General features: G+C 45.5%; 1 protein-coding gene across 1 annotated transcript in view; it reads right to left on the minus strand.

Moving 5' to 3' along the window:
* Positions 1-19,804, minus strand: part of MYO16 (myosin XVI) — a 478,842-nt gene that overhangs the window by 75,506 nt on the left and 383,532 nt on the right. The window lies entirely within an intron of this gene.

Below are 19,804 nucleotides of genomic sequence, written 5' to 3' on the forward strand. Positions count from 1 at the left end.
GACTGAGCGACTTCACTTTCACATCTCACTTTCATGCACTGGAGAAGGAAATGGCAACCCACTCCAGTATTCTTGCCTGGAGAATCCCAGGGACAGAGGAGCCTGGTGGGCTGCCATCTATGGGGCTGCACAGAGTTGGACACGACTGATGTGACTTAGCAGCAGCAGCAGCAGTGGTAAAGAACCTGCCTGCCAATGAAGGTAGAGGTAAGAGACATGGGTTCAGTCTCTGAGTTAAGAAGGTCCCCTGGAGGAGGGCATGGCAACCCACTCCAGTATTCTTGCCTGGAGAATCCCACGGACAGAAGAGTCTGGCGGGCTCCAGTCCACGGGGTCGCAAGGGTTGGACATGACTGAGTGACTAAACCACCAGCACCACCATCCAACAGGCACAGTCAGTGAGTCTTTATTTTTATTGTTTACCACACGACTTGTCTATGGGTTGATTATGTTTGGAGACGCTCATTGAAATTTTTGCCTTCCTATACTGTTCATGGAGTTCTCATGGCAAGAATGTTGGAGTGGTTTGCCATTCCTTGCCTCCAGATTGAAGGCAGGAGAAGAGGGCAGTAGAGGATGAGACAGATGGATAGCATCACCAGCTCATCACCAACTCAAAGGACATGGACTTTGGGAAACTCGGGGAGATAGTGAGGGACAGGCACCTCTGTCCATGGGGTCGCAAACGGACACCACTTAGTGACTGAACAACAACAGCTCAACTTTTTAGCATTTGCTTGGCTATGCTGGCTGAGGGAGCTGTCCTCAAGAAAGCCAATTGAGAATAGGGCCACGGTTGTGATAAGCAGAGCATTCTGAACAGAACCACACAGTATAACTGAGAAAAAAAAAAGAGTATCTTATTTGTTGACACTATGCTAAGATATGTAGCTTAGATGGTAAAGAATCCACCTGCAATGCAGGAGACCTGAGTTCAATCCCTGGGTTGGGAAGATACCCTGGAGAAGGGAATGGCTACCTACTCCACTATTCTTGCCTGGAGACTCCCAGGGACAGAGGCGCCTGGTGGCCTACAGTACATGGTGTTGCAAAGACTCGGACACAATGGACAGAGTAACATTTTCATTTTCACTATGCTAAGATATAAGAAATTAATGAAGCATTACTGAGTATACTAAACATGTAGTCATTTCGAAGAGATTTTAAAATAAAATAGTGCAAATTTTATTCTTCAAAAATATGAAACAGATTCACCCCCAAAAATGTTTCTTTCTCCTTAAAAAGGAAATTAGCCATTTAGTAGTATTCCAGATTCCTTCTTCAGCAATTATTCTGAATAATACATTTCACTCCTTAAGGCCTCTGCTCTCAATGATACTAAGGATTACTGTTGCTGTTTAGTCACTCAGTCATATCCAACTCTTTTGTGACCCCATGGACTCTAGCCTGCCAGGCTCCTCTGTCCATGGGATTTCCCAGAGAATACTGGAGGGGCTTGTGGTTCCCTTCTCCAGGAGATCTTCTGACGCAGGGGTCCAACCTGTGTCCCCTACATTGCAGGAGAATTCTTAACGGCTGAGCCACCAAGGAGCTATACTAAGGATTGCTGCTGTTGCTAAGTCGCTTCAGTCATGTCCGACTCTGTGCGACCCCATAGACGGCAGCCTACCAGGCTCCCCTGTCCCTGGGACTCTCCAGGCAAGAACACTGGAGTGGGTTGCCGTTTCCTCCTCCAATGCATGAAAGTCAAATGTTAAAGTGAAGTTGCTCAGTCATGTCCAACTCTTAGCGACCCCATGGACTGCAGCCCACAAGACTCCTCCATCCATGGGATTCTCCAGCAAGAGTACTGGAGTGGGGTGCCATTGCCTTCTCCGACACTAAGGATTCGATTCAGTTCAGTTCAGTCGCTCAGTTGTGTCCGACTCTCCGCGAGCCCATGAATCACAGCACGCCAGGCTTCCTGTCCATCAACAACTCCCGGAGTTCACTCAAACTCATGTCCACAGAGTCGGTGATGCCATCCAGCCATTTCATTCTCCGTCGTCCCCTTCTCCTCCCGCCCCCAACCTTTCCCAGCATCAGAGTCTTTTCCAGTGAGTCAACTCATCGCATGAGGTGGCTAAAGTACTGGAGTTTCAGCTTTAGCATCAGTCCTTCCAATGAACACCCAGGATTGATCTCCTTTAGAATGGACTGGTTGGATCTCCTTGCAGTACAAGGGACTCTCTAGAGTCTTCTCCAACACCACAGTTCAAAAGCATCAATTCTTCGGCGATCAGCTTTCTTCACAGTCCAACTCTCACATCCATACATGACCACGGGAAAAACCATAGCCTTGACTAGATGGACTTTTGTTGGCAAAGTAATGTCTCTGCTTTTTAATATACTATCAAGGTTGGTCATAACTTTCCTTCCAAGGAGTAAGCGTCTTTTAATTTCATGGCTGCAATCAGCATCTGCAGTGATTTTGGAGCCCCCCCAAATAAAGTCTGACACTGTTTCCACTGTTTTTCCATCTATTTCCCATGAAGTGATGGGACCAGATGCCATGATCTTTGTTTTCTAAATGTTGAGCTTCAAGCCAACCTTTTCACTCTCCTCTTTCACTTTCATCAAGAGGCTTTTGAGTTCCTCTTCACTTTCTGCCATAAGGGTAGTGTCATCTGCATATCTGAGGTTATTGATATTTCTCCCAGCAATCTTGATTCCAGCTTGTGCTTCTTCCAGCCCAGCGTTCCTCATGATGTACTCTGCATATAAGTTAAATAAGCAAGGTGACAATATACAACCTTGACGTACTCCTTTTCCTATTTGGAACCAGTCTGTTGTTCCATGTACAGTTCTAACTGTTGCTTCCTGACCTGCATACAGGTTTCTCAAGAGGCAGGTCAGGTGGTCTGGTATTCCCATCTCTTTCAGAATTTTCCATAGTTTATTGTGATCCACACAGTCAAAGGCTTTGGCATAGTCAATGAAGTAGAAATAGATGTTTTTTTGGAACTCTCTTGCTTTCTCCATGATCCAGCGGATGTTGGCAATTTGATCTCTGGTGCCTCTGCCTTTTCTAAAACCTGCTTGAACATCTGGAAGTTCACGGTTCATGTACTGTTGAAGCCTGGCTTGGAGAATTTTGAGCATGACTTTACTAGTGTATGAGATGAGTGCAATTGTGAGGTAGTTTGAGCCTTCTTTAGCATTGCCTTCCTTTGGGATTGGAATGAGGACCGACCTTTTCCAGTCCTGTGGCCACTGCTGAGTTTTCCAAATTTGCTGGCATATTGAGTGCAGCACTTTCACAGCATCATCTTTCAAGATTTGAAATAGCTCAACTAAGGATTAGTAGGACCTAAATCAAGGAATCTGTCTTCATCAGGAAAACCCAGACAAGATCCCTGCGTTTTCAGGGATTTACCTTGTCTATTAATGACACCTACTAGGAGAAAAGTGTTGTTCATTTTAATTTCATTTGCATGCTGAATTCATATACGATTACTCTGAAATCAGTGCCTTGGTACGCTATATCAACTCCAGCAAATTAAGATTCATCTGAATGAGACCAAATGTTGGGAGCACCTCCGCTCTTGATTTTGGTTGCACTCTCATATGAAAAGCTGTTCTCACAACCAGAGCAAAGGAGAGCCTGACACATTCTCCCACCGAGCCCTCCCCGTGTACACCCTGGAGGCAGCGTGTTCCTATCTGAGACGAAAACCTTAATGTCATCTGACTCCTGTAAAGTAAGCCATCTGTGAGTTAGAGTCATCGCTATTTTTATTAGAAAACCACTAGGGTTTTTTTTTTTTTAAAAGATGAGACAAAATTGTCATTGATGACTTTGAGAGCTTCAACGACTGATAGTTTTTAGGGGTTTTTTCAGAGATGCAGGCTGTGGGAGCAGAGACAAGGCTGGACGGGTGGTTGCCATGGAGCGCAGGTGGCCTGGAGGCTGCACTAGAGATGCTGAGGGCACTTGTGAAGTCCCTACCCTGCCTCCCTGTCCTCATCCTTAACTCCGACTGTTGCTTCCAACCAGAGAGGCAGACACGGAGGGCTGCCCTTCTTGGGAAGGGGAGAGGGTCCCACACTTCCTGCTTCTGTGGCCTCACCTTTTCAGGGGCATCCTTCACCTTTTCAGGGGCATCCTTCAACACTTCACCATCTTTCCTGCATCACTGGCCTCACCTTTTTAAGGACGTTCCCCCGTCCGATCACCCCTTGCTGTTTGGGAGATTGTGGGCAAAACTACCTTCAGAAGAGCCATCTGTGAATTAGAGTCATCACTGTTTTTATTAGAAAATCATTAGGGCTTTTGTTTTTGTTTTCTGAAGTGACATTTTAAAAGATTAAACAGAATTGTCATTCATGGCTTCAAACATTTCAATTACTGATACAATTTTGAATGTATCTTTCTAAACACCAGTCTCATTATGTTTTGCTGTGGTTCGGTCACCCAGTCATGTTCCACTCTTTGCGACCCCATGGACTAAAGCACACCAGGCCTCCCTGTCCCTCACCGTCTCCTGAAGCTTGCCCAAGTTCATGTCCATTGCGTCTATGCTTAAAATTATTTAGTAGCAGGTCTTGATTTCCAAACTCTTGCTCAAACTCTCTTGAAATGTTTATTAGACTTTCTATAGTACAAGATCCTTTTCCAATGCAATTGAGTTTATTCTCAAATTATATCATATCTCTTACTGTTTCTAAATAGGAACATTTTTCTCCTTCTGGCTTAACATACACACTTTACTTTTCTTTATATCTTTCTCTAAATCATCTGTTAGAATGGCTCCTATTCATCCTTCAAAACCCAGATGGCTTCATGAACTCTCAGTCTAGTGGATACTTTATAATAATTAATTCATTAAAGTAATGTATCTATGTCACTAATGTACCTTGTAGAGATATCTCCACAGTGGAAGGCCACTGAATTCCCATTTTTGTCATTACTGGAATACCTGCTGGAATGTTCAACTTGACTATGAAATATTTGTGGGCTAGGATACTGTTGGGAAAATATAAAGGGCACAATTTACACATATTAGGTGAAGGAAAGCAGATGGCATGACAAAACGGAAAAAGCAGAATTTAAAGAAAATTATTTTAACGGATAGCAGCTATAATGTGAGCTCAGAATTTTAAAATTATTTATTTCAAATAATTGAATCTTAAAAAAAAATAAATCCATTTAAACTATGTGAAGAAATTCATTTAAGAAAAAAAATGTGTCTAATACAGCTGGAGAAACAGATGTTACGTGTCAGATTTTTGGCGCCATCACATTCTGGTATAAGATAACTGTATCCAAAATCTAGGACTCCATCCTCTAATTCTTTACCTGCCCCTGGGATCACCTTGCCACTGCCTCCAATCTATTAACACTCTAGAAACCTTTCCATGATTTTGTACTGCCTGTAAGCTAAAATGCATACTTTGGGGTTTGGCATTCAAACGCCTTCATAATATGATCTTTATTAATCTCTGATGGCCTAACACGTTTTACTCCTCTAGAAGAGATGTTATTGACTTGAGATTCTAACTTCCCACGCACTCTCTGAGGGCAGAAACCCATGCGAGCCTTGTGTCAAGGACCTGCAGCATCTGAGCAGCGTTCTTAGTGAATGATGTCACCGCGTTGCCACTGTTAGGTTACGTGCCATCCCTGTATATCTATGTCTACAATTATTGGCAGCTTGCTATTAATAGTTACCACAGATTAGATTTGACTGAGAAAGAGTTTACTGTGGGGCTGATATTTTTGCTGCGAAATGCTGTACCCTTGTTATTATATATAAAAAATTACTCTTTGAAATTTTTAATCTCCTTGGCTTTAAAAACACTAGCATTATTCAAATACATACTTCCCATTTAAAGACAAGATGTATAAAATCATAGCTGGATTAAAAGTAGTCAACTTCTTTCACTGTAATGTTGGAATTAAAAAAAAATGCCCTGGTATATCTGTCTCTTAAAGTGCCGTCCCAACGTCAATCTGTTCAGTTTTCAGAGCAGCTTTATTGACAATGACAAGAACAACACACTCTCTTATGTGTTTTGATGTCTGTGCCTCTCTCCCATCAGACTTGTTTTTCTTCCCGCTGATCTGAGAATGTCACCGTGCTCCTTTAAAACACAGTTCCTTCTCCTTTTCACCATGCAAAGCACTTTCTGTACCTACCAGGTAATCTCTTCCAAACAGAAACAGTCCCCCACGAACGCCTACCTTCCCACTTGCAGGCTATGAACAGACCTTCACATGTTCCCGGTTATTTATCATTTTCACATAGTCCTTAGAGGCACCGTGTATTATATCTTTCCTGGTTTTCCTCTCTCACGCTTGTTCACCCGCTTACCCTACCATCTGCCTTATCTGTCTCCTCACTCATCATTCATCCATCCACCCCTCCACCCTTCTATCCACCCCTCCCTCCATCACCCTGTTCATAAATCACACATTTGTCAAGGGCTTTCCTAGTACCAGGCCCTGTGCCAGGCTCTAGACCACAAGGATGAATGGAATTTGTTTTATAATTTCAGGAAGCTCAGTGAAACAACCATTTAACTAAAAGACATTTTAGTAAAAATTACTAAAAGTTAGTAATTTTTTTAACTAAAAATTCACATATTTCCCCTATTTACTTCTTTTTAAAAATAATTTTTTTTCTTTTTGGGTAAGAAATGGATTTATTTAGGTTTAGAGAGAAGCACCCTCCACGGACAGAGTGTGGGCCATTGCAGAGGGCCCCGTTTACTTCTCTGATCTCTCACGTTTCTGCAGAAGATCACTGTTTTATGAATTTATACTTAGTATCAGGATTTCCATATTTTGCATTTTCATGGTGGCTAATATAGACATCCTAAAGTCCAGTCTGGCTCTGACTGCAGTGTAGAACGTCGCCAAAGGATACATTTGTGCTAAACACAAGTTCTTTTCTCTTTTTTATAAACAGACCATTCTTGAGGTTTAACACAGAAAAGATAATTATAGCCACACACTCTAATAAGTACTGTATCTTCTGGTATTTGAAGAAGGTGGTTTGGCTCGAATTACATGTAATTACAGATTAAGAAAAATTAATTCCTCTCATCCACAACACTATGACCTGTATAGCAAGCAGCGATGACTAAAACCCACTATTTTGAGCTTACGAGTGAATTTTGTACCACGTGATCCTACAGTTGAGATCCTTTGCAACTCACCTATGATCCAATATTATTTCATTATGGAAATCATACCAATCTGGTCAAGAGTGCTTAAAACACATCTCTTCCTCCCAGAGCAACACTTTATGAAAAGCAAACCAAAGCCAAACCCAAACAAGGTCGATTAGCTCCAAAAAAGTGCACTGGGTAAGTTAAAGGATCCTCTTAGGAAGCACCATTACTCTGTCTTTTTAACAAAAGGGCCTCAAGAACGTCAATAACAGCTACCCTGCCCCATGGAATGTGAGGTTATAAATGATTACCAGCAGCATAAACACAATTACAGCCGTCGTCCCCACTGGGGTGCAGACATAAGCTCAAGAGCCCTGCCACTGTATGCCCTGATGTTGGCTTCACTGCTAAAGACATGAATCTTCATGGCCCTGTGTCTTTATCATCTGGTCTTATAGTCTTCCTGGAGAGTATTTTAGTGTGTTAGTCACTCAGCTGTGTCCAACTCTTTACAATTCCACAGACTATAGCCCGCCAGGCTCCTCTGGCCATGGGATTCTCCAGGCAAGAATGTCAAAGTGGGTTGTCATTCCCTTCTCCAGGGGATCTTCCCCACCCAGCAATTGAACCCGGGTCTCCCTCATTGCTGGCAGGTTCTTTACTGTCTTAGCCACCAGGAAAGCCTTCTAAGATATTTTTAAAATATTACCTAGCCTTCCTAATTTTACAAATATTTCTTCTGTGGTACATTCATATTTGCTTAGCAACTCACCTATGTTTATTCTGTGAACTGTGTTCTGCTCTCAATGCCTACAGGGCCAGGTCTTTTCCATCTTTTTTTTTTTAGTAAAATTTTTACTGGAATATAGTTGATTTACAATGTTGTGTTAGTTTCAGGTGTACAGAAAAGTGAATCCGTTACACACATACATGGGGGCTTCCCAGGTGGTGCTAGTGGTAAAGAATCCGCCTGCCAATGCAAGAGAGATAAGAGACTCAGGTTTGATCCCTGGGTTGGGAAGATCGCCTGGAGGAGGAAATGGCAACCCACTCCAGTATTCTTGCCTGGAGAATCCCATGGACTGAGGAGCCTGGCGGGCTATAGTCCATAGTGTTGCAAGAGTCAGATAAAACTGAAGTGACTTAGCGCATAAGCGCGCTCACACACACACACACACACACACACACACACACACACACACATGCCCACTCTTTAGATCCTTTTCCCATATAGGTCATTCCAGAGTTTTGAGTCCCCTGTGCTATCCCTTATTCAGTTCAGTTCAGTTGCTCAGTTGTGTCTGACTCTCCACGACCCCATGAATCACAGCACGCCAGGCCTCCCTGTCCATCACCAACTCCTGGAGTTCACTCACACTCATGTCCACAGAGTCGGTGATGCCATCCAGCCATCTCATCCTCTGTCATCCCCTTCTCCTCCCAACCCCAACCTTTCCCAGCATCAGAGTCTTTTCCAGTGAGTCAACTCGTCGCATGAGGTGGCCAAAGTATTGCAGTTTCAGCTTTAGCATCAGTCCTTCCAATGAACACCCAGGATTGATCTCCTTTAGAATGGACTGGTTGGATCTCCTTGCAGTACAAGGGACTCTCAAGACTCTTCTCCAACACCACAGTTCAAAAGCATCAATTCTTCGGCGATCAGCTTTCTTCACAGTCCAACTCTCACATCCATACATGACCACGGGAAAAACCATAGCCTTGACTAGACGGACTTTTGTTGGCAAAGTAATGTCTCTGCTTTTTAATATGCTATCTAGGTTGGTCATAACTTTCCTTCCAAGGAGTAAGCGTCTTTTAATTTCATGGCTGCAATCAGCATCCGCAGTGATTTTATCTATTTATACATATAATGTGTATATATCAATCCCAATCTCCCCTCTACTTCCACCCTGGTCACAGGGAGTGTGCTTTCTACATCTGTGACGCTATTTCTGTACAGACGTTCATTCGCACCGTTTTTCTTTTAGGGTTCCCGTGTAAGCAGTATCACATGGTCCTTGCCATCTTCCAGAGCTCCACACTTGTTTTGTGCAGCAAATTCACACTTGGACGTAAGAGCATGAGCATATTCCTGACCTAAACTCATGTGCTGGTTTTAAGAGTGCTCACTCTTTGAGTCAATAAAATGCAATGCGCTTGTTGACTTAAGGTCCCTGTGAGGTCCTATCCCTTCTCTGCCTCAGCTGCTCTCTGTGTCCACCTGTCCCTGCTGTCTCATGTGGGTTACTACCTAAAGCTTGTTGCCTTGCTCCCCAGATCCAGATTTCCTTTCCAGTGATACGTTGTTTTTATTTTTTTCATGTTTGAAGCCTGAATTAGATCACAGTGACACTCTCCTTAAAGCTCAATGGCTTCTACACTGAGCTTGAAGTAGGACGCTGAGCTTTGCTGACATAAGTCCCTACGGCTCTGGACCCCATGTCCCTCTAAGCATCCATTCTGAAGGGTGATTCTGCCCCAGAGGGTGACACTGGTTCATGATGGGCAAAACCCCATAGCTATAACAAGGTTGTGGCATAGAACAGGTGCTTAATAAGGGCTTGCTGAATGACTACATGATTCCAGGTGGCGCAATGGTAAAGAATCTGCCAATGCAGGAGACGCAAGAGACCCAAGTTTGATCCCTGGGTCCGGAAGACGCCCTGGAAGAGGAAATGGCAACCCACTCTAGTACTCTTGCCTGGAGAATCCCACGGACAGAGGAGTCCGGCGGGCTCCACTGCATAGGGTCGCAACACAACACACGGCAAACTGATGGAGAAGAGATGGACCAGGGGCGGGCGCAGGCACGACCCCCGCTCTCCCAGCAGCAGTAACCTGGAGCACGGCCGACCCTGGAAGGTGAGCCTGGAAGGGCCGCAAACCCCCGTTAACAGCGGAGGGACTCTGTACCCTCTGCCCCAGCCCTACTGCCTCATCCATTTTCCTTCCTGGAAGAGGGGTTGACAGGCGAAGAGCAGAGGCTGAGAAACACGGCCTCGCAGCGGGCCACTCTCTGCCTCGTAGCAGGGGCTGAAGGCTCTTCTCGGGGGCTGAGGGCCCTCTTCTCGGAGCAGTATGGCCGCACCCGCCCCCTACTTCCGGTCCAGCCCGTGCCTCCCGCCCCCTACTTCCGGTCCAGCCCGTGCCTCCCGCCTCCTACTTCCGGTCCAGCCCGTGCCTCCCGCCCCCTACTTCCGGTCCAGCCCGTGCCTCCCGCGCGCTACTTCCGGGCCAGCCTGTACCTCTCCAGCCCCCTACTTCCGGCCCAGCCCTGCCTCGCCTCGCCTCGCCTCGCCTCCTTCCGGCCCAGCCCATGCCTGTCCAGCCTGGGTCTCGGCCTGGACTCGGTGGCTGTGGCTGGGCCCTTCAGGCCCCTGCCCAGCCGACCCCGGAGCCTGGGACCCCACCCCCAGCGAGGGCTTGCAGGACCCGAACCGGCAGGTAGCCCTGTGTGGGTGTCCTGGCCACGGTCCGCTTCCCCGTCTCCCCGTGAGGGGCCCAGGCCGTGCCTCCCCAGGATGGCGGTGCCTCTGCCTGTGGGCCCGCTGGACACACACAGTGGGGCTCACCCATGGAGCCGGCTCGCTCCACCAGCAGACCTGGAGTCAGAGGAGGGGGCTCATTCCTAAGATGTGAAAAGCCGGGCTCGCAGCGGGCATGGCCCGCTCTCGCTTAGCAATGGTTGAGTGCCAGACACTACCACCCTACGCTTTCTGCCTAAAGAGGCCGAGCGGGGAAACGCAGAATCGCTTTAAAAGAGACGAGCACACGTAGTGGCAAGACTCGACTGCGCATGCGTCCGTCTTCGACAGGCGCTTGGGGTGAGGAGGACATTCGTTTGTTCAGCCGTTCAACAAACACGAGCTGAGTGTCTGCTCTGACCAGACCCCTGGGGCTGTGACTGTGAAACACACACACGCACACACGTGTGTGTGTGTGTGTGTGAAAATATATAAGAAAAAAAAAAGAGACGTAATATCTGTCCTCAGAGTATAAAGGGAGACACATTGTGCAAGAAGCAAACGTCTATGTTATTTTTAAAAACAGTGAATACACACCAAGCATCTGGGGTAATTATCTCTAGGTAGTTAAGTTTAGTGATGGGCGTGATCTATATTTTCTTCTTTAATTTTCTGTATTTTTCAAATTTTTTATAAAGATCGAACCCTTTGTAACAAAATCCCAATCACATATGTGTGTATATGAATGTGTTTAGAACCTGAGAAAAATGGAAATAGATATACATGCACCTATAGAGTAATTCCCAGTGATAATGCACACAGTGCTAAGAGATACTCTTGGATACTTTTTTTGTTATGCTCAACAGTAATAATGCCAGAGAAAGCGGAAAGCATGAGAGAAAGAGTAGTTTTATAGGCTATTTTCCAGCTTGTACTTGTGGTTGATTTACGAAGCGCTCCTCCAGTAATAAAGGCTATAAACCATTAATTTATTGTACTAATAAGAGCCAAGGGCCCTAATACGATTGTCTCGTCTTCGAAGATGTAAAGAAAGTGGAGCATGTTTAAAACTTGAACAGTTTCTCGCTCTTACTTTTATTATCTTTTCTCTACTGGACTATTTTAGATTAATGAAATAATAAATCCTTCATCCAACTGATTTTATTTAATGTTATGGTAAAAATGTTAATTTTGCAATTCTCAGTACTGTCAGAGTGAATCCTTGCGAGGCCATATATTTCGGAAAGACACGCAGTGGAATCTCGGCCACGTCTTACGTGAGAGGATGGCGAAGATGATGAAGAAAGCAGTGACTGCGAGCGCTTGGCAGTGAATACGCACAAACAGAGCAGACGTCGTTGAATCTGGGCCTCGCTTTCTGTTAGTTCTTTCGGAGTCTCTCTCTTTTTTATTCCTTAAACTACATTTAAAAATTTTTTACTGGCGTTTAGTTGCTTTAAAATGTTGTGTCAGCTTATGCTGTACAGCACCGTGACTCTACCCTGCACACACACGTGTCCCCTCTTTTTGGATTTTCTCCCCATTTAGGTCACCACGGAGCACCGAGCAGAGTTCCCTGCGGTATACAGTAGGTTCTCATTAGTTATCTGTTTTATACACTGCTGTTGTTTAGTCCCTCAGTTGTGTCTGACTCTGTGACCCCCAAGGACTATAGCCCACCAGGATCCTCTGTGGGATTCTCCAGGCAAGAACACTGGAGTGGGTTGCTGTGCCCGCATCCAGGGGATCTTTCCGACCCAGGGATCGAACCCGGGTCTCCCGCATTGCAGGTGTATTCTTTACTTCCTGGCTGTGCCACTTTGAGCAAGTCATCGGGAGCCCTCTTGTGTCTGACTCCCCATCCTCACGGCGTTAGAGAACGCAGGAAGTCTCCCTGAGGTTATCATCTCAGCTTCTCCTTCCACGATGTCCTGTGACAGGCATCTCACAGAACGCCTTTGCTCATCCATGAAGCTTCCCTCACCCCAGAGTCCTAGAACTGTCAGGAAGGACAGTAAAAGCCATCCCTGTGGAAGCCTTGCTAAGCAGGGGGCTGCCCGGTGCCCCGGTGTCCCTGAACAGAGAGATCCGTCTCTCTCTTCATCACCCTCCAGATGGCTTGAAAATGAATATAGCATTCAAAGAACTACACAGAAGACAGCATCCCCTACCGTTGATTCATATAAAATGTGTGAAAATCTGATAATACCATTTATTTTTCCACTTAGAATTAGTTTCAGAAGTTTCCCCCTTTACGGAAGTGACATAGCATGGCTAATACAGGCCTGCCTATCACTGGTGTATGGCTGTGAAAATTGGGCAGAAAGGGTTTGATAAATGAACACAGACTGGAGGAATTATTTTTAAAGGTAACTTTTAAAGTGGGACTGAATTAAAAATGTATATATTTAAATAACTGAAATATCTGAATAATTTTTTAAATACCAGATAGTAGAAAATTAATAATTAGTAGCTTCATTTAACTTATTTTCAAAATGGTTTGATTCCCCACCCCCCACCCCCCACAAAAGAAGTAATCCATAGACTTTTTGTTTCATGAAGAAAAATACCTCTGGTGAGACACAAAACGGTCCTGGAAGTCAGTCCTGTAGCATCTACTCGAATCATTTCAGGAAACTTTGATTGCTTTTTGACCAACTTACTTAAATTCTGCTTTGCAATAAGGATAAAGCTTGTCCAGCGTGTTTTTAAAATTTGTCATTTCATGCACATGAACAAGAAACCGTCAAGCACTGATGCCTTTCTAGCCTCACAATTTTCCTTCACTTCTCATCAAATTAAAACCACCTTCTATTAAAGCAGTGATGTTGATATTGTAAAGGAAACAATGGCAGGACTGAGTCTGCCCAAACTTGTGGTGACCAGCTCAAATCCTATGAAGATTCCTTGGAGAAGTAAGGGCCGGTAGTGTAACTATCCAACAGGTTAATTACTCTTTTGGAAACAAAAGTGCTTCAGGAAAAGCACTGTCCGTGTGACTTAAATTTTTTCATACATGCTTAAAATAAATAAATTGGCCCCATGCAATATTCCACTTAAGCTGTATTTAGGTAGTGATTACAAATTCTAAAAATCATCTTTAATTACAGAACTAATCCACGACTTCCTTTCATCTTCTAAATATAGACATACGCTAAAATTCCATTTGACTCTCACCTCGAAACCATCCTTCAGACATCAGTGCCCTTAGGTTTCTGTGAATTATTCCAGATTTTAAAGTTTCATATATGTCAGTGTATGTGAGTGAGTGCTCAGCCTCTAAGTCATGTCTGCCTCTTTGAGACTCTGGACTGTAGCCCGCCAGGCTCCTCTGTCCATGGGATTCTCCAGGCTAGAACACTGGGGTGGGTTGCCATGCCCTCCTCCAGGGGATCTTCCCCATCTGGGGATCAAACCCAAGTCTCTTACATCTCCTGCACTTGCAGGCGGTTCTTTACCACCATGCCACTTGAGAAGCCCACGTCTGCATGTCTAGAGTCATCTGGTGGTTTCTACTCGACCCGCTGGGCAAGTCTGCCCCGAGCAGCTGCCTGTGAGATGCCCTTGCTGGAGACACGCAGTCCACAGGGCGGACACGGCCCCCTCAACACGCTTACTCCACTGGTGGGGGACAGACAGGTAGCGGCTTGGTAGAAGATGGGCTGGGTGAGCTCAGGAGCCAGGACAAGAGCGGAGGCCGGGGAGGTGGAGGCCTGCTGGGGCGCTGCCACTTGGTTAGGCAGGACGGGTCTCCGCCTGCCTCTGCCCACGAGGTCAAGGCGAGGTGAGCAGTCCCAGGGGTGGCACCTGGACCATGGATGCTGGCCAGCCCTGCGGCATCCCTGGGTGCCTGGAGCAGCCAGGTCTCCGCTCTCAGACTAGAATGGACATCACACCCCGGACAGAACCAAACATCTCCTCCCTTGAGCCCAGCTCCTCCCCTTCTCCCTCTTCTTCTCCTTTTCCTTAAGTCAGGACCCAGCCTCCCAAAGCCATGGCTGTAGAAGGGTCGGGGGCTGACACTCACTTAAGAAAGATGCCAGTCAGAACCAGCAGCAACGGCAAGCAGCCAGCTTGTTTATCTACCGGGTGCACGAGAAACAGAAAAAAAAAGATACGAACTGCAGGAAGCAATCTGCCAGTTCATCAAAGAACCTCCCAGTGCCTCTGATCAAAGCCCTGGTCTGGAAGCATAATCTGTGCCTTTCAGGTTCTGTCGTCTGAGTAAAGGGACTTTCAATGGCTACATTAAAAGATACAGATCGGAGTGAGTGCAGCGGAAAGAACCCGAAGAGCCGGGTCTGGTCCTGGCAAAGGGCCTTCCGGCCGAGACGAAATATTCGCCCCACCTTGCATTTTGATCAGGAATCCAATCTCTAAGGCGACTTCCTCATGTCTGCAATGAGGTTATTCCTGTTCATTTATTGCCTCCTTTCTTTCTTCTGCATGGCATTGTTAGCTATTAGGGTTCAGTTCAGTTCAGTTCAGTCACTCAGTCGTGTCCGACTCTCCGCGACCCCATGAATCACAGCACGCCAGGCCTCCGTGTCCATCACCAACTCCCGGCGTTCACTCAAACTCATGTCCACAGAGTCGGTGATGCCATCAGCCATCTCATTCTCTGTCGTCCCCTTCTCCTCCCTTCCCCAACCTTTCCCAGCATCAGAGTCTTTTCCAGTGAGTCAACTCGTCGCATGAGGTGGCCAAAGTATTGGCGTTTCAGCTTCAGCATCAGTCCTTCCAATGAACACCCAGGATTGATCTCCTTTAGAATGGACTGGTTGGATCTCCTTGCAGTCCAAGGGACTCTCTAGAGTCTTCTCCAGCACCACAGTTCAAAAGCATCAATTCTTCGGCGATCAGCTTTCTTCACAGTCCAACTCTCACATCCATACATGACCACGGGAAAAACAACAGCCTTGACTAGACGGACCTTGGTTGGCAAAGTAATGCCTCCGCTTTTTAATATACTATCAAGGTTGGTCATAACTTTCCTTCCAAGGAGTAAGCGTCTTTTAATTTCATGGCTGCAATCAGCATCTGCAGTGATTTTGGAGCCCGCTCAAATAAAGTCTGACACTGTTTCCACTGTTTTTCCATCTATTTGCTATGAAGTGATGGGACCAGATGCCATGATCTTTGTTTTCTGAATGTTGAGCTTCAAGCCAACCTTTTCACTCTCCTCTTTCACTTTCATCAAGAGGCTTTTGAGGTCCTCTTCACTTTCTGCCATAAGGGTAGTGTCATCTGTATATCTGAGGTTATTGATATTTCTCCTGGCAATCTTGATTCCAGCTTGTGCTTCTTCCAGCCCAGTGTTTTTCATGATGTACTCTGCATATAAGTTAAATAAACGGTGACAATATACAGCCTTGACATACTCCTTTTCCTACTTGGAACCAGTCTGTTGTTCCCTGTCCAGTTCTGATTGTTGCTTCCTGACCTGCATACAGGTTTCTCAAGAGGCAGGTCAGGTGGTCTGGTATTCCCATCTCTTTCAGAATTTTCCACAGTTTATTGTGATCCACACAGTCAAAGGCTTTGGCATAGTCAATGAAGCAGAAATAGATGTTTTTCTGGAACTCTCTTGCTTTCTCCATGATCCAGCGGATGTTGGCAATTTGATCTCTGGTGCCTCTGCCTTTTCTAAAACCTGCTTGAACATCTGGGAGTTCATGGTTCACATATTGCTGAAGCCTGACTTGGAGAATTTTGAGCATGACTTTACTAGCGTGTGAGATGAGTGCAATTGTGAGGTAGTTTGAGCATTCTTTGGCATTGTCTTTCTTTGGGATTGGAATGAAGACTGACCTCTTCCAGTCCTGTGGCCACTGCTAAGTTTTCCAAATTTTCTGGCATATTGAGTGCAGCACTTTCACAGCATCCTCTTTCAGGATTTGAAATAGCTCAACTGGAATTCCATCACCTCCACTAGCTTTGTTCGTAGTGATGCTCTCTAAGGCCCACTGGACTTCACATTCCAAGATGTCTGGCTCTAGGTCAGTGATCACGTTATCGTGACTATCTTGTTCATGAAGATCTTTTTTGTACAGTTCTTCTGTGTATTCTTGCCACCTCTTCTTAATATCTTCTGCTTCTGTTAGGTCCATACCATTTCTGTCCTTTATTGAGCCCATCTTTGCATGAAATGTTCCCTTAGAATCTCTAATTTTCTTGAAGAGATCTCTTGTTTTTCCTTTTCTGTTGTTTTCCTCTAATTCTTCGCATTGATCGCTGAGGGAGGCTTTCTTATCTCTCCTTGCTATTCTTTGGAACTCTGCATTCAGATGCTTATATCTTTCCTTTTCTCCTTTGCTTTTCGCTTCTCTTCTTTTCACAGCTATTTGTAAGGCCTCCTCAGACAGCCATTTTGCTTTTTTGCATTTCTTTTCCATGGGGATGGTCTTGGTCCCTGTCTCCTGTAGAATGTCATGAACCTCCGTCCAGAGTTCATCAGGCACTCTATCAATCAGATCTAGTCCCTTAAATCTATTTCTCACTTCCACTGTATAATCATAAGGGATTTGATTGAGGTCCTATCTGAATGGTCTAGTGGTTTTCCCTACTTTCGTCAATTTAAGTCTGAATCTGGCAATAAGGAGTTCATGATCTGAGCCACAGTCAGCTCCTGGTCTTGTTTTTGCTAACTGTATACAGCTTCTCCATCTTTGGCTGCAAAGAATATAATCAATCTGATTTTGGTGTTGACCATCTGGTGATGTCCATGTGTAGAGTCTTCTCTTGTGTTGTTGGAAGAGGGTGTTTGCTATGACCAGTGCGTTCTCTTGGCAAAACTCTATTAGCCTTTGCCCTGCTTCATTCCGTGCTCCAAGGCCAAATTTGCCTGTTACTCCAGGTGTTTCTTGACTTCCTACTTTTGCATTCCAGTCCCCTATAATGAAAAGGACATCTTTTTTGGGTGTTAGTTCTAAAAGGTTCTAAAATCTATCAGGGTTAACTTGGATAAAACAAACCAAATAAGTAAATAAGTAAAAGCGCCCTCGGAGTTGTAACAGACTTCCAGGATGAGAGGAATCAGTACTGATGAGATTTCAGAAATTCCAAGGCCTTGCATGCTGACTCCAAACCCACGGCTACATGAACGGTAAACAGCGCACGCGGATCACGAAACAAACGCACAGCGCTGAAGGGAAGACAACCCTCTCCCCTCGTGTGTACCAGAAGGAGACCCCAGTGTTCTGTAGCGTGTACGGGATTGCTCTAATGTGCAAGAGAACAGGAGCGATGGAGCTAGAGGCCCCGTGCTGATGCTGTGAAGGTTTCCTGCATGGGTTGTGATGGCTGTCGGGGAAAGAAGAAGTGATCTCATAGGATCCTCAAGACCCATGAGAGCCACGAGGAAAGACCTGCTTTTCAGTTCAGAGAACAGAGTTTCTCGCTAACACTCTGTGCAGATTCACGCAGCCAAGGATGACTCCAATCTCTTCCCTTTCGAGCATCGCTTTTAAGCGCTATGAAGGAGAATAGCCATCAGTTTCATGGCTAACCACTCTGAGCCAGAGGATGCATAAGGGCTGCTTCAGAGAAACATATGTTGGCCTCTTAGCAATCTGAGGACCACGGTGCCTGAACAAAACCACCCATTAGGACCTGCTGCTGCTTCAAACATTTCTTATTTAATCCTCGTCCTTGTTAACTTCCCACAAGAGAGTGGTAACAACTCTGCCTGTAACTTTCAACGCATTTCAAACAAAAGCTTTACTTCTGAAACTGAGAGGTCTGGCTTTCTAGGTAAGAAGAATTTTTTTTTTTTTAATCATTTGCCTTCTGACTAGTACAAGAGTGAAATAGGAATACACTTGATTTCTCTAGAGTCAATAATTTGTCTTATAGCATATATGAAAGGGTCCATCTTAGAGAAGCTGAAGAAAGCCACGTTTCCTAACTATTCAAGATGGACCGCATAAACAAACACGATCTGCAAATGAATACGTTTCTTCTTTTCTTTGGCCTCCTTTAGGGAGACAAAAAAGCCAAGGAAAATAAATCAGCGTAATGAAATGGGAACTCTTCCCCATGTTTTATTTTGATGTACTTTTTCAAAGGCCCAGTGTACGTGTGGTTCAGTGTCACGCCGTACCCAGCAGCAAAGTCAAAAGTGTCCTAGCATGTGTGGGGGGAGGGACAGCTGCCTGGCTACCCTGGATTGTCCCCTGGGCCCTCTCCCTCCTCGTTTGACCCCAGACTCCAATCAGGTGTCTTGGAGGACCAAAGGCTGGTCAGGTGTCGTGGTTCCTGCCAGTCCCTCTCTTAGTGCAAGAATCTTCCCAGATCCCTCAACAACTCAACGTTCTTTCTCAACGTTAATAAAGTACATCATTCTTATCTGTGTTTGTTAAAGAGCAAAATGCAACAGGAAAATCTCTGTTCTGTATTCACTTCTGTTCAGTCGCTCAGTCGTGTCTGACTCTGCAACCCCATGGACTGCAGCACGCCAGGCCTCCCTGTCCATAACCAACTCCTGGAGTTTACTCAAAAACTCATGTCCATTGAGTCGGTGATGCCATCCAGCCATCTTGTCCTCTGTCGTCCCCTTCTCCTCCTGCCCTCCGTCTTCCCCCAACACTGGCTTAAAGTTCTGAGAGTGAGTCAGCTGAAATGACTTCACTCGCTCCAGCTTGCGGAACGATTCCGCACACGAGCCCCACGCCCGATGCGCTGACTCCTGCGCGGCTCGCTGACTTCATTCTCTGTTAGCAATTCCTCCTTCCTCCTTCCTCCTTTTTTTATCCTGTCTTTTGGCACGGATGTGCATCTGTGCCTACTACAGGCAGTGCGCGCGTCCTCCTTCAGACCGCTATTTAAAGTTCAACTCCGTTATTAGTTAAAAAAGGGAAAGAACAGGAGAAAGGATAATGAAGAAAGTGCTTGGGTGGCACCGACAATTAAACCGTTACTCATCCATGCTAAAATGCTAGGTTCTTGGTTCTTCGTCATAGACGGGTGAGGATGCTGGTGTCAACCCAGGGCTCAACAGCTGCCTTCCCCTTTCAGACACACCGGCAAGTCTGCACCTCCTCTTCGTGTCGTTTCTGCACTAAAGCACCCTTTTGTGGCCCCATCAGCTATCATACATTTTCCCTCGGAGACACTCTGTCTCCCTATCATTTTTAAAAGATGAGACTTATCTCAGGTTTCCCATAATTGTTCTGTTTTGCCGAAACTACTGGCTACCAAACTCTTTGCCTCCTGTGCAGATTCAG

The sequence above is a fragment of the Moschus berezovskii genome, chromosome 13 (assembly GCF_049115385.1).
Source record: "Moschus berezovskii isolate FMDL1 chromosome 13, NW_MosBer_1.0, whole genome shotgun sequence".
Taxonomy (NCBI): domain Eukaryota; kingdom Metazoa; phylum Chordata; class Mammalia; order Artiodactyla; family Moschidae; genus Moschus; species Moschus berezovskii.